Below are 15,874 nucleotides of genomic sequence, written 5' to 3' on the forward strand. Positions count from 1 at the left end.
CATGCATGTCTTCTAAGATTTAGTAATAGTCTATCTACACTTGTTTTAATTGCAGAATAGGCCTACCTATGTTATAACAGCTGCAGCAATTATGTTTCAAATAATCATTTATTTTAGACCTTATGAACCTGAAATGAACCTAGTTAGTGTCATGGAAAACAACTCTAAGATTTTCCATTCGATGTTTTTACCTCTAATCTAAATATCAACATTTGAGTAGACAAACGTTTAACCTAGCTGTTACGAAAGCATAAAAACTTGAACAACAATTATACAATTGAAGAGTTACCTGGGTTATCGACATTCATGAGAAAATACAAGTATTTATCGGAAGCTTTGGTATGGTAATGTCCTTCCGAACATCAAGTCATAGTTGTGTATTTGCGCGACTCATTTTGCATACCTGCAGATATCCTCAAGCCCGTTGATTAATTTCTTGCCATTTATTGGGCCAAACAAGGAGCCTAAATAGTTTTCACAAGGCTAAAGTGAACGCACTGTTTCATTACACTTTCGGGACCCCAAAAAAAAGCCTACTTAAAGAGGAGGTCAAATAGATTGTCTACAGTAATAAGCCTCTATGCATATAAGCGAAACTTTGAGTATCATCCACCCACCCGTTCACTCTCTGTAGGCCTACCACTTCTAGCTTTTTCTGGATGTCAACATTCTTCCACTCTCAACACTAACACCATGGTGAGTCACAGGTTTAGCCTTGTTACAATTCCAATGGCTCTAATTACAATTATAATAGACTTATAATTATATGAAGCAAAAGTTGAGCGTGCTGCTCTGAGTAAACACAATCAAACTGCAAAAGAATTCCAGTAGCCTAGCCTGAAATCGATCTCGCTGATTCCCCCCCATGTTTAAGTGGAAACAATTTATGGCAGTTGGGCAAATTGAGCCTACTCTGAAATTTTTATTTGACTGATAACAACCTAAATAAAATAAAAATCAGTAGGCCTACTTTCTGATTCCTCCCCTATCTGTAGGTGAAAGGCATGCAATAGGCATACTACTGTATATGGCTGCCTGTTACTAGCTCATTTACTTTTTTGAGAATGTGACCAAAGCATAGTCCTGATTTGTGCCTTTACCATAATGTCAAGCCCTGCCTCTGACCTGCTGTGATTCATTGTTATGGCATATCCTACTACTTGACATACTTGACTTTCCATCACTTGTCTTCATATTGTATTGCCTCAATCCCCAGAAAGAGAGGGGGTATTACAGAATATCACAAAGACATGCTAATACACACTGCCAAATACACAACGCCTAACAATGGTTATACACATCTAGAAGTAGCTGTGAAATGTTACCCTGGTAGCCTGTACATACATGAGCCTATGCTTTACGTGCGTATATATATACACACACACACACACACACACACACACTTTGGTCTTCCTCAGGAGAGACAAACTGACATTTCACTGCAACTATGAACGGCAGAGCTCGTTTTGATGTTCACTAATTAGCTGTGCTTGTTACTGACGGCAACGCTAATTAACTCCCAAAGCCTTCACCCCAGGAGAGACCATTAACCAGTAATTGGTACAAGATGAAGAGCGTAGTACTTACCTGGGAGTCAGACATTATTGTTCACCATAGCCACCATCTTACAGCACAAAAAGGATTCTTCTGTGCTGACCTCCCTGCTTTTTTGGGTCTTTTTTCCACATTCACGCGAGGCCTAAGATGTAGCTCACACAACTCATGCAAATTGAACATTTAAATCTATGGATATGAATATAGCTATAGCTGAGCTTGAATATTCAAATGGAAAAACAAATCAATCCTACATGTGAATATTAGGTCTCTTGGGGGGTCAGGTTTGAGCTCTATTCTACATGCTAATATGTGAGTTTAAAAAGATGTTGATGATGAGCAGTACCTTATCACCTCACCCTTAATCCTCCCTCCTCCCACTAGGACTGCCTCCACCCTTTCACCCTCCCCCTCTTACACCTCCTTCCTCCTCCCCCCACATCCTTTAACATAGGTAGTGCATGAGCGAAGGAAAGAACACTAGAAAGAGAGGGGGATATTGGAAGAAATATGACAATGCAGGTTGTGTTTTGAGGGGGGAGCGGACGGGGAGGAGGAGGGCACATTGTTCAGATGTAAGTGGTATATTGCCAGAACTCTAATGACAAAACTCTAAACTGATAGCACTTGTATGCCTCCTATCTTATGTCTAGAACCTTTGATTGTGCATTCATGGAGGGTTTCACACATCTTTCACCCTTGAGTCATTCATGGAGGGTTTCACACATCTTTCACCCGTGAGTCATTCATGGAGGGTTTCACACATCTTTCACCCGTGAGTCATTCATGGAGGGTTTCACACATCTTTCACCCGTGAGTCATTCATGGAGGGTTTCACACATCTTTCACCCGTGAGTCATTCATGGAGGGTTTCACACATCTTTCACCCTTGAGTCATTCATGGAGGGTTTCACACATCTTTCACCCGTGAGTCATTCATGGAGGGTTTCACACATCTTTCACCCTTGAGTCATTCATGCAAAATCAGTTTTCTGTGAAATAGCATGAGCACACAGGCTCACCATGTAGTCATTTTAATACCATTTAAATGAGAAGAAACCTGCACACCATTCTTGCTAGTTTCACTGCTCTTTATTAAGCTCTGAGAAAGTCTTTGAGGCCGATACGTAAAGCTTATTAAAGAGCAGTGATACTATCAAGAGCAGTGTGTGGGTTCCTTCTTTTTTCTCATCTTATTCAACTGTTACCAGGCACCTGCAACAAAGATAGCTCAGATGTGCGAGTGCCTTTTGAATTGACCATTTAATCCAATAGCAAAAAACACAAGATACCTATTTCAAAATTGTTCTTTTTGAATTGCAATAAAAAGAGTAGTAGATGGTAAATATAATTTTCCATCCAGTTCTTGACTATAACTTGACATTTAAAAAAAATCATTTCTATCCAAGGGCAGGTTGTAAACATGTTGAGAAATCTGTCAGTCTAGCAGTTTCATTACCCTTATACGGTACATACGTAGGGCAAATAATCAGAAATAGGGGTATTGTAAAAGCTACTGTAAAAATGTATCACGCTGTTGTATGCCATATCTGCCCCGTGCAACATTTTACAAGATCCGCTTTTCTACCTGATTTTCTGATACAGTATCGCCTGTCTCTCTGCTTGAAATTCATCAGCTTACAATATATCAATGAAATTCAGGTAATGAAAATATTTTTATATATATGAACCAGGTATTTCGCAAGTGCATTTTACACTACACTATAATTCCAAATTGTAGCATCATAGAGAGTGACTCTTTCCACTTTGTACTATTGAAGCGCACTGGCTGACGGAGAATGAGGATGTCGTATTTACTACCACATCCATACATGATTTGGTTGTACCTTCCAACATAAATTGATGTCAAATTGATACAGTGTTCAGCAGCTATCAAACTACACACGTTAACGAGGCACTACATCCTTTGTGTTCAGCAGTAATCTGTTTCGAGCAGTTTGATTAAAGGGATAGTTCATTCCATAGTAAAGAAATGTCAAGAAGATCCTATAACAAATTTAAAGCAGGCGCCACAAAAAAAAGATTGCCATTTTGAAAGTGTAACTGTGGTATCGACTGGTATTTTCCGACGCAGTGATTGCAGAATAACTGCAGTGTACAGAATAACTGCACTTTAACTGCATTTATAATGCAATATTACTGCAGGGAAGAAGTGTGTTATTTTGGACACAGTATTTGCAGCCTACTGCAGTTATACTGTATTCTAACTATAGTTAGACTATAGTGTACTGCAGTTATACTGTATTCTAACTATAGTTAGACTATAGTGTACTGCAGTTATACTGTATTCTAACTATAGTTAGACTATAGTGTACTGCAGTTATACTGTATTCTAACTACAGTTAGACTATAGTGTACTGCAGTTATACTGTATTCTAACTACAGTTAGACTATAGTGTACTGCAGTTATACTGTATTCTAACTACAGTTAGACTATAGTGTACTGCAGTTATACTGTATTCTAACTACAGTTAGACTATAGTGTACTGCAGTTATACTGTATTCTAACTACAGTTAGACTATAGTGTACTGCAGTTATACTGAACTCTGACTGCAATGTTTTTCCGTATGAGGTTACTTACAGTGCATTCGGAAAGTATTCAGACCCCTTCCCTTTTTCCACATTTTGTTACATTACAGCCTTGTTCTAAAATGGATTCAATATTTTTTTGCGTCATCACTCCACACACTATACCCCATAATGACAAAGCAAAAACAGGCACCCCAGCAAGCACAGTGGATCAGGACCGATTCCGGCTGAGAGTCGGGGCACTCGGCTGAGAGTCAGACTCGGCCGACATCATGTGGCCCGAGTCTGGGCTGCCTTCGGCAGTGTTACTTATGGCTAGGATGCGGGGATTGAGCTCGGGCCGATTCCGGTGTGAGTTATCTGGCCCAAATGTATTACTTGAGGCTCAGGCCGATTCCGGTGGGAGTTATCTGGCCCAAATGTATGACTTGGGGCTCAGGCCAATTCCGGTGGGAGTTATCTGGCCCAAATGTATTACTTGGGGCTCAGACCGATTCCAGTGGGAGTTATCTGGCCCAAATGTATTACTTGGGGCTCGGCCGATTGGGGCTACTCTCTGCCAGATGATTTCACGGTCTGCTTTATATAATTAACATTTCATTTTTAAAAATCTCCAGATTTTCTCATTGTTTCTGTGATAAAAAAAAGTGCAATTGACATTTAAATGAAATTCTTTAAGAGTCCTTTTATTTTAGTATTTTGTTACCTTGTGCAAGGCAATTGATAAGCATTAAAAACTTTGTGTATGGAGCCTCCCGAGTGGCGCAGCGGTCTAAGATATTGCATCGCAGTGCAAACTGCGTTGCTACAGATGCTGGTTCGAGACACGTGCCGGCCGCGACTGGGAGACCCATGAGGCGACGGACAATTGGCCCAGCGTCGTCCGAATTAGGAGAGGGTTTGGCCGGACGGGATGTACTTGTCCCATCGCGCTGTAGCGACTCCTGTGGCGGGCCAGGCGCATGCACACTGACACGGTCACCAGGTGTATGGTGTTTCCTACGACACAAAATGTTTTTTTGTGAATGTGTATAATTTGTATGTATAAAATGAATAATAGTAATATTTTAAATGACTAAATCAGGTAATTTTGTATACATTTATTTAAATTTGCATCGGGCCGCTTCTGGGGGATTCTGGTAAGATGCTGGCAAAGTCGGCTGAATTCCAGTAGACGATTCAATCAGTTCCGCCCCCTTGGAAGAGGGCCGCTTCTGCGCCAAATTCTCATTGCTAGCTGGGACAGATTTGGTGGATGCGGAAGACGGAAGACACTCCTCAGTAAAAGGCACATCACAGCCCGCTTGGAGTTTGCCAAAAGGCACCCTAAAGGACTCTCAGACCATGAGAAACAAAATTCTCTGGTCTGATGAAACCAAGATTGAACTCTTTGGCCTGAATACCAAGCATCACGTCTGTAGGAAACCTCGCATCAGCATCATGCTGTGGGGATGTTTTTTAACAGCAGGGACTGGGAGACTAGTCAGGATCGAGGGAAAGATGAACGGAGCAAAGTACAGAGAGTTCCTCGATAAAAACCTGCTCCAGAGCGCTCAGGACCTCAGACTAGGGACGAAGGTTCACCTTCCAACGGGACAACGACCCTAAGCACACAGCCAAGACAATGCAGGAGTGGCTTCGGGACAAGTCTCTGAATGTCCTTGAGTGACCCAGCCAGAGCCCGGACTTGATCCTGATCGAAGATCTCTTGAGAGACCTGAAAATAGCGACGCTCTCCATCCAACCTGACAGAGCCTGAGAGGACCTGCAGTGAAGAATGGGAGAAACTCCCCAAATACAGGTGTGCCAAGCCTGTACATCATATCCAAGAAGACTCGAGGCTGTAATCGCTGCCAAAGGTGCTTCAACAAAGTACTAAGTAAAGGGTCTGAATACTTATGTAAATGTGATATTTCAGTTGTTTTATAATTTATTAGTTTTTTATTGAACCTTTATTTAACTAGGCAAGTCTATGTTTATTTTTAATACATTTGCAAAAAAAATCTTAAAACCTGTTTTTGCTTTGTCATTGTGGGGTATTGTGTGTAGATTGACGAGGGGAAAAACAATTGAATCCATTTTAGAATAAGGCTGTATTGTAAGAAAATGTGGAAAACGTCAACAGGTCTGAATACTTTACGAAGGCACTGTTGATTAAATATGTATACAAATTAAAAGAGTGATTTGGTGCAGTGAACAATTGCCTTTGTGAATTAGTTTGTTGTACTCAGTCAATTGAAACTGCTTAGTTTTGAAACATGAGCCATTTTGATGATCTGTGTAGATTTTTGTGCTTAGAGTTGTGAAAATGTACCACAAACTGTATTAGGGCCAGTATCAAGTTCAAGGTCTCAGAAGGAGGAAGGAGGGAGAGGTGGTTTCAGAACGTACAGAGTGGGAGAACGAAATTGAGAGGCTGGGCAGAAGAAGAGAAAACAGAAAGCCGAAAGAGGAAAAGGAAAGAACGGGTGAAAGTGTCGCAGTTGGAAAGTGCTTGGGTGGCTGCTGGAAACTACTAGTCATACAATGAGAAATAGCCTGCCGCCCGCCTTCACTCACCATGCGCTCTTTCTCTCTAATTTTCCAATTTCTTACTCTCACAGTCGCCTATGTAGGCAGATATGTGTGTGTGTTTGAAATTTGGACCAGAAATTCAGTTTCGTTTGAGAATCTGTTGGATAAGATTAACAGGGCTTGAGGAAATTGCAGTAGCTAAAGACCGCCACATGGTGGCAGCACTGACCTGCTGATTCTGAGGAGGGGCTGAGTGACTGCTGTAGGCCTGCTGTGGTGCTTCACTCATCATCATCACACTATATTTTCTCATAACAGCAGCACATAAGCTCTCACCTTTCAACTACCTTAGATTAAGTTGTATTACATATACTCAATATTGCCTGCTTCTAGCATGGTAAGAGCCCGTGCAGTCTGTAACTCTGAAACTCTCAAACACAGCAAGACACTGCTCACTGTTCAAAGTCTATGATGCCAAGCATATGGTTCAAGTTCATTGCATCTCCACAAGATTTATATAAAAGAGGAGATGGAAATACTGGAAGATGACAGATATAAAACTGCTTTCATGCACACTCACCATCCGCATTCACACCTCATCCACATAATACATGAAAAGAGTCCACTAAAACAGTGTTTTTAACAGTCATACCCCATCATCACTCCTCTTGCCAGGGGTCCTAGTCCCCCCCCAGCCCATCTCTATATACCTCGGCCAGCAGGCTGTGAGGGTCCCCAGTCTATCAGTGCTAATGGGAGTGGGGGGCCTCTCGGCAGATGATGTATCTGTCTTTGGGCAGCGCGGGGCTCTGACAGGGGACGAGGCAGGGGAGGAGAGGGATGCTCAGGGTCACTGTCAGGGAATTAGGAGGAGAGGGGGAGGGGATAGGAGGGAGGGTGGCTGTAGGGGGTCTTGCTCCATCTCGCTCACGCCTGTCAGGGGACAGACGGCGCGTGGGTTGTGTGTGTGGGGGTGGAGGGGGTCAGTGTGAGGGGGTTCAGGGGCAACAGGGGGCCTTTTTGGGGAGAGGAGAAGCCAGGCAGGCGTGTGGATGTCAAGAGGTCAGCCACATGGCCCCGACCAACAGCAAACACCCTATACCACCCGCGCCTCCTGCCTCGCTCAGCCCTGGCCCCAATCCCCCGCCTCTCTCTCTCTCGCTCTCTCTCTCTCTCACACTCGCGCACACACACACACACACGCACACACACACACACAGGACTCATCTGGTGGACCCTCTGGGGGGCCCTGTGGTCTATGGGGCTCTAGAGACCACGCTCACTTGTGCCCTTCCCCCACAGGACCAAATGTTACTGCTAACTGCTATTCCCCATGTATGCACTATCACTGTCCTGGGGACGTATAGAAAACTATAGGACCGGTGTGTTCTAAGAATTTCAACAGTCAAGAGAGATCGGTAAAATCAGTGTAGAGGCTTACTGAGTTGCATCTGAGCAGAGGCCCAATGAGGAGATGGAGAAAAAGACGTGACCATTGCATTATCCACTGACAAGAACCGCTACTGCTGTACTGCCAAGCTGCCTCACACTGACACACAAATGGCCAATGCAACTCGGTACATGTTTTTCTTTTCAAAGTCCCTCAAGGAGCTGGACCACTACCTGGTTATATGTTGCCCTGGTTTACAGACAATGGAATGGAACAATGGCTGGTTTTGCAGTGGGGCGCTAAAGGTTTAAAATGAGACCGTAGTCTCTTCTCAAGACACACGGTCAACCACACGGACATACAGGGGGGAGTTGACCGTAAGTGGTCAGGTTTGTGAAGAGGTGTTGTTGGTGGTTGATGACCACACACGCAAACATTCAACCATTTCTACTACTGCTTTTTACATCTTCAGCTGTAAGCAATTGCGGATGTTTTATATTCATTTCTCTACAAATGACGAATTTCTGTAAATAGATGAATCTCTGGAAAAAAATATACGAATTTCTGAGGATATACTACTGGACAAAGATTGATGCTGCATTAAGGCCACTTTGTTGCAAACTTGATAAGGTTAATCCAATCAGCTCGGATTGTAAAGCAACATGGACAGCTGCTCATGTTTCACTTTCTCCCCTCTCAATCTGCACCTATCACTGCTCTCCTCTGCTACGTTCTCTCTTTTATTATCTCTCGATCCCCATACCTCTTTCCATATCTCCTATTCATCCCTGGTACACATAACTAGAGGGTGCAGCATCTTTGGTCAGCAGCAGCGGTCATGACATCACTGGTCAGCAGCGGCGGTCATGACATCACTGGTCAGCAGCCGCGGTCCAATAGGACACATGGGCCCGTTGCCAGGCAACAGCAGTGAAAGATCACTGTGGATGCTCGCGCGCGCGCGCGTGTGTGTGTGTGTGTTAATCATTAAGTATAAGTATGTTTTTCCACCCTATAGCCCAACTCATTGAAAGGCTTGAATAGGAAGAAAACATAGTGCTGAAAGGCATAAATGTTGTTTAGACTTTCTGAGACCTTTGTAAGGTGTCGTCACATACTTGAATGGCATTGAACACGTCCTTAAGGACCAATACAGTTTTATCTACAGTTAAATAACTGCGCCCTTCTTTTGTTTGCCTCTGACAGCAAAGTTGAATGTCTTTCAGTCTTTCAGTGGCCCTCAAGATCGAGTGTGTGCAGATAGGCAATTATTTGTGCAGATGTACATTTGTATGTGTGTCTAAGTGTGTGTGTTTGTGTGTGTGTGCGTATACGAGTGTGTGTGTGCGAATGCTTCTCCGGAGTGTTTATTATATCCGATACAGTACCTCTTTCTCGCACCACATATGTCTGGGCCGATCGATCCCTCTGACTCCCGACAAGACAATAATCGCAGCTCCCTCCCTCACTCCGTCTCCACTGTTATTACTGATCTCCCCAGGGAGTGAGATGGAGGGATGCAGATAAACAAAGAAATGGAGGGAGAGGAGATGGGGGAAATAGCCACTGCGTGTTACTTTCCTCTCTTTACCCCTTCCTCCGTTGGGGTGGGCGACTGGACGCAACAAAAAGAGAGAGGAAGATAGAGCAAGGAAGGCTGGTGTTGGGGCAGTGGCGGGGACAGAATGGAAAGAGGGATGACCAGAGTATTAGAGAGAGAGAGTGAGAGAGAGACAAAGAGAGGGACAAAGAGACAAATATAGAGAAAGAGAGAGAGTGCAGGGGACTTGGGATGAAGGGACAAATTCACAAGGATGGAGGGGTCTATGGAAAATGGAGGAGAGGAAGAGATGGAAAGGACAGTAGTGGAAGTAGTGCATTGGGCTTTTCCAATAAAAGGTGGAATGACAAAAGGAAGAGGGAGTGACAATGAGAGTAACAAAGACACAGTGCCTCTTCCGAATAGAGAGGGAACAGATAGGACTCAAGAGAATAAAACGACAAGACAGACAGACCGACGGACATACAGTCCAGAGAGAGCGAGGGAGGGAGAAAAAGAGATCCGGACTTGGCCAAAGTGAAAGCCTAAAGGCTTTTAGGTACAAGAATGTCTCGTGAACATTGAACAACACGGAACATAAAGTTAGACATAGAATGAATAGAACAGATTCCATTTCTATGGACATAAACCGGGCTAAACGGCTGTGAATATCCATCTGGATGAAAAGTGTGAATGAAAAGCACGGACAGACAGACAGCCATTCGACATGACAGCGCCTCCTCACTAACCAAACAACGTTCTCTACAGTATACGCGTTATGGTCGGCGTGAGATTGCTCGCTTTACAGGTCTATCGATTAGCCTAGACTTAAATTGGCTCTCAATTAAAGAGAGCGGTTATTTGACCTCTTTATCCCTCCTGTCTTCCTCTCTTCCTGTCCTGTTAAATATTCCCCCTTTCCGCCCTCCTCCCTCCCTCCATCCATCGGCACATCCATCTCTATCAGTGTAATACCAATTTCCTCCCTTCCCCCTTCCTCTACGACCATCACTCTATCCCCTCTCTTCTTTCTTCATACACCTCCCTTTAAAACCTCTCATCTCTCTTCGCTCTCTCTCCTTTCCTCCGTCCCTATTTTCCCTCTGCGTTTCACCTTTCCTTTGGGCCCACACTTCCTCCGTTCCTCTCCTTCTTCCTCTTGATCAATCTCTTTAAAATAACAATGATGAATTGTTGAGTCTATTTGTTCCAACGCCATTAATGATATAATACGGGATGTAAGGTGCACGTGAAGAGCCGTGGAAGAAAACAGAGGGGAATGGAAGGGTCTGAAAGAAAAAGAGTGAGAGAGAGAGAGAAGAAGGTGGTGGTTTGTGGTTGGGGTTGAAGGGGAGAGGGGAGGGATGGGGGGTTAGGAAATTGGTCTGGCTAGCGGAACAGCTTTTCACCCCTCTCGCCCCCCTCCCTCCCTCCCTCCCTTCCTTCCCCATTCTGCTTTGTATTCTGTGGAGATGACAGGGAGAAAGCTTTATTGCTCTGAGTTTGTATCGATCGGGGCCCCTCACAGGGGTTGCACCGACCCGCACGCTCCAGAGGCACTTTCGCAATGGCCGATGCCTCCGCTCTGCACCCCCCCCCTTTCTTCCCCTCACCCCTCTCTCCTCTCCTCTCCTCTCTCTTTGGCTCGGCTCGCTGGGGGATACAAATTCGCGTCTCCCTACTTTCAGAGGTTAAGAGGCAGAGCGCCCAGCTTTTTATTTACCTAACCGCACTCCAAACACTACGCCCGAGTCACACACATGAACCTCAGACGCCAGAGAATATAAATGTGAATGAAAACACGAGTATAAGTCTCCAGATATTCTCCCCACTGGTCTCCCGTATTCTCTCTGTTCCGTCCCTCCAGTCAGATTTTTGATAGTCTACCAAGTGCCAGTAAAAAAGAGCCCCAGCAAAAGCACCAAAAATATATAGAAAATCGAAAAGTTAGTTCTAACACTAAATACATATTTTTTTTTAATATATTTTTTTACACATGTGTAAACAGATACACATATTTCTGATGAAAGATGCTAGATTCGACCAGTCGCAACAACACAACACACAACTGGCATCCTGACGAGAAATTCAGCAGAAATCCCTGAGCTTGAAGCGTGACCGCTCACGGTTGGACAAGGGATGAGAGGAGCAGATTCAGAATTTGGGGATAAGAGGGGATTCAATCGGCGGTCCAACAAATTCCCAGGGGAGTGTGATTGGACGATTGGGCCTCTTGCAATGTCCCCGTGTGCCCTTGGGCCTGGGATTTGGACCCACGGTTCCCTGAGGCAGACTCTAGCACGAGTTACGCAGACTACACCGTCTCGTCGTTCAGTTAACAAACTCCATTTTGTGGAAGGCGAGGGTGGGGGTTGGCGGGATGGCTGTTTCTGAGGGCCATACTTCCATTTGTGGCTGTGACAGTTGCTGGCCACAGCCCCCCAGGCAAATATGGCTCTTATCTCTCTATTTTTACCTTCTCTCCATCAGCGGACCCTCTGACCGTCTCGTGACCACTTATGTTCCCTCACCAAATGACACACGCAAAAAGGCCCTTCTCCCCTTAGATGGTGAATGTCGTGTTGCCATGTCGGCGCTGTATGGTCGTCAAGCACGGCAATTTTTAGCCAAGGACAAAAACAATGCGTCTGAGTGTGCGTGTGCGTGAGTGTGTGTCAGCTCGGATTCCAGATCCTATGGAAAATACACTGCTTTGTTCCATTTGGTCAAATCCTCAGACTGGCAAATTGTTTAGAGAGCAGGCTTGTGTACTTCTTAAGTTTTGACCATATTAATAGTTATGAGGTCAAATGCAAATGTATCAGACAAACCAAAAAAATCTGTTTGAATTATCAAACATAATTGATTCAATTATTTCTGTCGATTCAGGCTCTTACAGAGCCACCTAATAAGCATGATTATATAGTTACAGATGTAGGATCTTAATTGGATCACTCTGTGGAGGAGAACATTCCTGCAATTCAGGAAATGTTCTCAACTTGTCATGTATTTGAGGTTTAAAAAGGCTTCTGAAGTTTGTAATTTCCACTTGATTTTCCGTTTCAAAAACTGTATCAACTCCTATAAAAATGTCCATGAATTATAATCCACATAATAATTCCCATTTCCTGTTGCTGCAGGATAATTTTTCTGCTGTAGCAAACTGTCTCAAATTAACATCCTACATCTGTAATGACTAATGCAATAGGAGAGGATGTAGGAATAATCTAGCTAAATTCTCAGATGATGTAAACAATTACTAGTTATAGCTTGAAACAACGACAAAAGTATGTTTGAAGCATTACTATAAAGGCTTCAACACGCTTACGAGATATAAACATTATACCCGCAGGCTAAGGTAAGGTAAGTAAAAGTGTTACCATGGTTTTTCTAACATATCGATGCATGCATTTTCATCTCTTCAATTCACATCCCTGGAAATCCATTTTGTCAGGAAGAGAAATTGTCAAAGTGGAACATAATTGTGTAAGAATGCAGCAACTGCCCATTTGAGCAATCATACAATCGTACAATTACCGATTGTATGACTCAACAAAAGGTTTCCTCATATCCCGGTAGTCTGTGTACTGCTGCAGCAATTGTGTGTGTGTGTGTGTGTGTGTGTGTTCTTCTTTTGTACTAGTTGAAACCGCAGGGGAGACTATAACAGTGATAACGTTGATGGGGAAAACAACTTCATATATAAGACAGAGGATTGCACTTTTTATAAAACAACAGGGGGGACCATATACAATACAGGAGTATAGAGGATTGAAAGATCTGTGTGTGTGTGTGTGTGTGTGTGTGTGTGTGTGTGTGTGTGTGTGTGTGTGTGTGTTTGTGTGTGTGTGTGTGTGTGTGTGTGTGTGTGTGTGTGTGTGTGTGTGTGTGTGTGTGTGTGTTGTGTGTGTGTGTGTGTGTGTGTGTGTGTGTGTGTGTGTGTGTGTGTGTGTGTGTACACACACGCTTGTGCTTGCGTTCATGTGTGTCTCCTGCCCATGTGCCGCGGCTCTAGGCATGCTGGACCAGCACAGTGTCATGTTCATCTAGGACCATTTAAACACCGCTGCAATGAGGCCCGAGTGGCTGGAGAGTCCTTCGCCTCCCCGCCTGACCGCCATTTCACACCACTGACCAGTATAAATTGGATCAGGGTTCCGTTCACATCGCAAGGCGGCAAAACAAGGGAAACAAAATGGCCGCAGTCGTTCTCCATCGGGTCTCTCTGTTTCTCTGTCGCACTCAAGTTGTTGAGCGGAGTGAGAAGAAGCAGAGATCACAACAGCTGGGGGAGAGAGAACATGATAGGCTTTGGATTTGAAATTGTGTACAGGAAGTACAACCTGCAAAAATGCGTGTACAGACATATCTACAGTACGTAAATAGATTCCACTCTATAATGTTCCCTGAGGTAGTTCTTTTCCATTCATGCATTTGTGGATATAGCTGCATAGTTGTAGTTCCATATGACATTTCTATAGGCCCATTCAAACCAAATATGCTAATAGGTTGGCGCGTACATTTGTCACATTTTCCACTTTGTGCGTTCATGTGTGTTCTCACTGTGTATATTTTGGTCTCGCATGCCATATACCTAATGTATGTTTGGAATGTCCATAGCCAATCACATTCTGTACAGACGCCCGTTGCATGCTATTGGTTTCAGGGTTTTGTACGTGGCGTGCTGGATCACATCACTGCCCAGTGTGGAGTCTAGCTCTTTTGACATGATTTGAGGCGCTTTGTGTAGAAACCATGTAATTACAGTGTGGCCTTGCCCCTACTGTATAAAGCCAGCTAGGCAATCCTTCTAGTGCATGATTGGGCCCACGCTAGTTGGTGTATTATGCGCATTTAGTTGGACTTGCAACACAGCACATGTCTTGCCTTTGTCAATGTGAGCAAAGAGTACATCAATTCGATCATTTTTTTTAGGACTTATGTAAGATATTATTGATAAATAAGATATTATTGAATTGTAATGCAACTTGTTCAGTGAATATGTGTGTGGCTGACAGGGAAACGTTTATCGAAGGGCACAATGCCGAGCCAAGTCCGATGAAAGACAAGTCAACAGTACACATGCGAATCACGGCAGAGTCCATTGACACGTACCAAAGCAGTCACGTAGTCTATTAACATGTTCTAGGCTTGCCGGGGGGCAAGCGTGCAGAGTAACGGCCGGGGCCGCGTCATGGGTGTGTGTGTGTGTGTCCACGTGTGTGTTTGTACTCACAAAAGCCACGTGTTCGTTGTGTTTACATTCGTAGAAGGGGCACACGGGGCAATATCTCACGCCGATCAATGAACGAGGGAGCCGGGGGGGGGAGAAAATCGGTAAGGAAAGCAGGTTATCTCCTGTCATTAATGGAGGGATTCCCAGGCGAAGGGAGGGGGAGGGAGGGGTGCGGAGGGGAAAGACCTGGATTCATTGAGAAAAAACACAGACTGTTTGGCATCGGGAGAAAGCAGACAATTATCTGTATTGATTAAAGCCAGCCAGCCAGCACAGTGAAGACAGAAAACTATGACTAGATCAATAGAGAGAGGGGGGGAGGGGAGGGGAGGGAGGGGAGGGAGGGAGGGAGGGAGGGAGGGAGGGAGGGAGGGAGGGAGGGAGGGAGGGAGGGAGGGAGGGAGGGAGGGGGAGGGAGGGGGGGAGGGAGGGAGGGAGGGAGGGAGGGAGAGAGGAGAGAGGAGAGGAGGGAGGGAGGGGAGGCAGGGAGGGAGGCAGGGAGGGAGGGAGGGAGGGAGGGAGGGAGGAGAGAGGGGGAGGGAGGGAGAGAGAGAGAGAGAGAGAGTGAGGGAGGGAGGGGAGGCAGGGAGGGAGGGAGGCAGGGAGGGAGGGAGGGAGGGAGGGGTGAGGAGAGTGAGGGAGAGAGGGAGGGAGGGAGGGAGGGAGAGAGGAGAGAGAGGAGTGAGGGAGGGAGGGGAGGCAGGGAGGGAGGGAGGGAGGGAGGGAGGAGAGAGAGGGGGAGGGAGGGGAGAGGAGAGAGAGGAGTGAGGGAGGGAGGGGAGGCAGGGAGGGAGGGGAGGGAGGGGAGAGAGAGAGGGGAGGGAGGGAGAGAGGAGAGAGAGAGAGGGGGAGGGAGGGACAGGACAGGGGAGTCGGAAACAGGGAAGGTTGAGAGTTTGAGGCGCAACAGTTGCGGCGGCAGAGGGAGAACAAGTTGAAATGGGAGCAAAAGAGGGGAGGGCACAGGGGGAAACAAAGTGTCAGAGTTTGTAAAGCTGATCCAACACGGATAATGTTGTCCTATTTCCACTCCTCGACTCCACCCCTGTTGATGGTAAATATCTCAGACTACAAGACCCATCCCAACAC

The 15,874-nt window shown here is 45.1% G+C and overlaps 1 protein-coding gene across 1 annotated transcript in view; it reads right to left on the reverse strand.

Annotated features, from left to right (window-relative positions):
• The window catches only part of LOC112229349 (POU domain, class 2, transcription factor 2), a 50,227-nt gene that overhangs the window by 18,703 nt on the left and 15,650 nt on the right, over positions 1–15,874 (reverse strand). The window lies entirely within an intron of this gene.

This window comes from Oncorhynchus tshawytscha, linkage group LG31 (assembly GCF_018296145.1).
Source record: "Oncorhynchus tshawytscha isolate Ot180627B linkage group LG31, Otsh_v2.0, whole genome shotgun sequence".
NCBI classification, from domain to species: domain Eukaryota; kingdom Metazoa; phylum Chordata; class Actinopteri; order Salmoniformes; family Salmonidae; genus Oncorhynchus; species Oncorhynchus tshawytscha.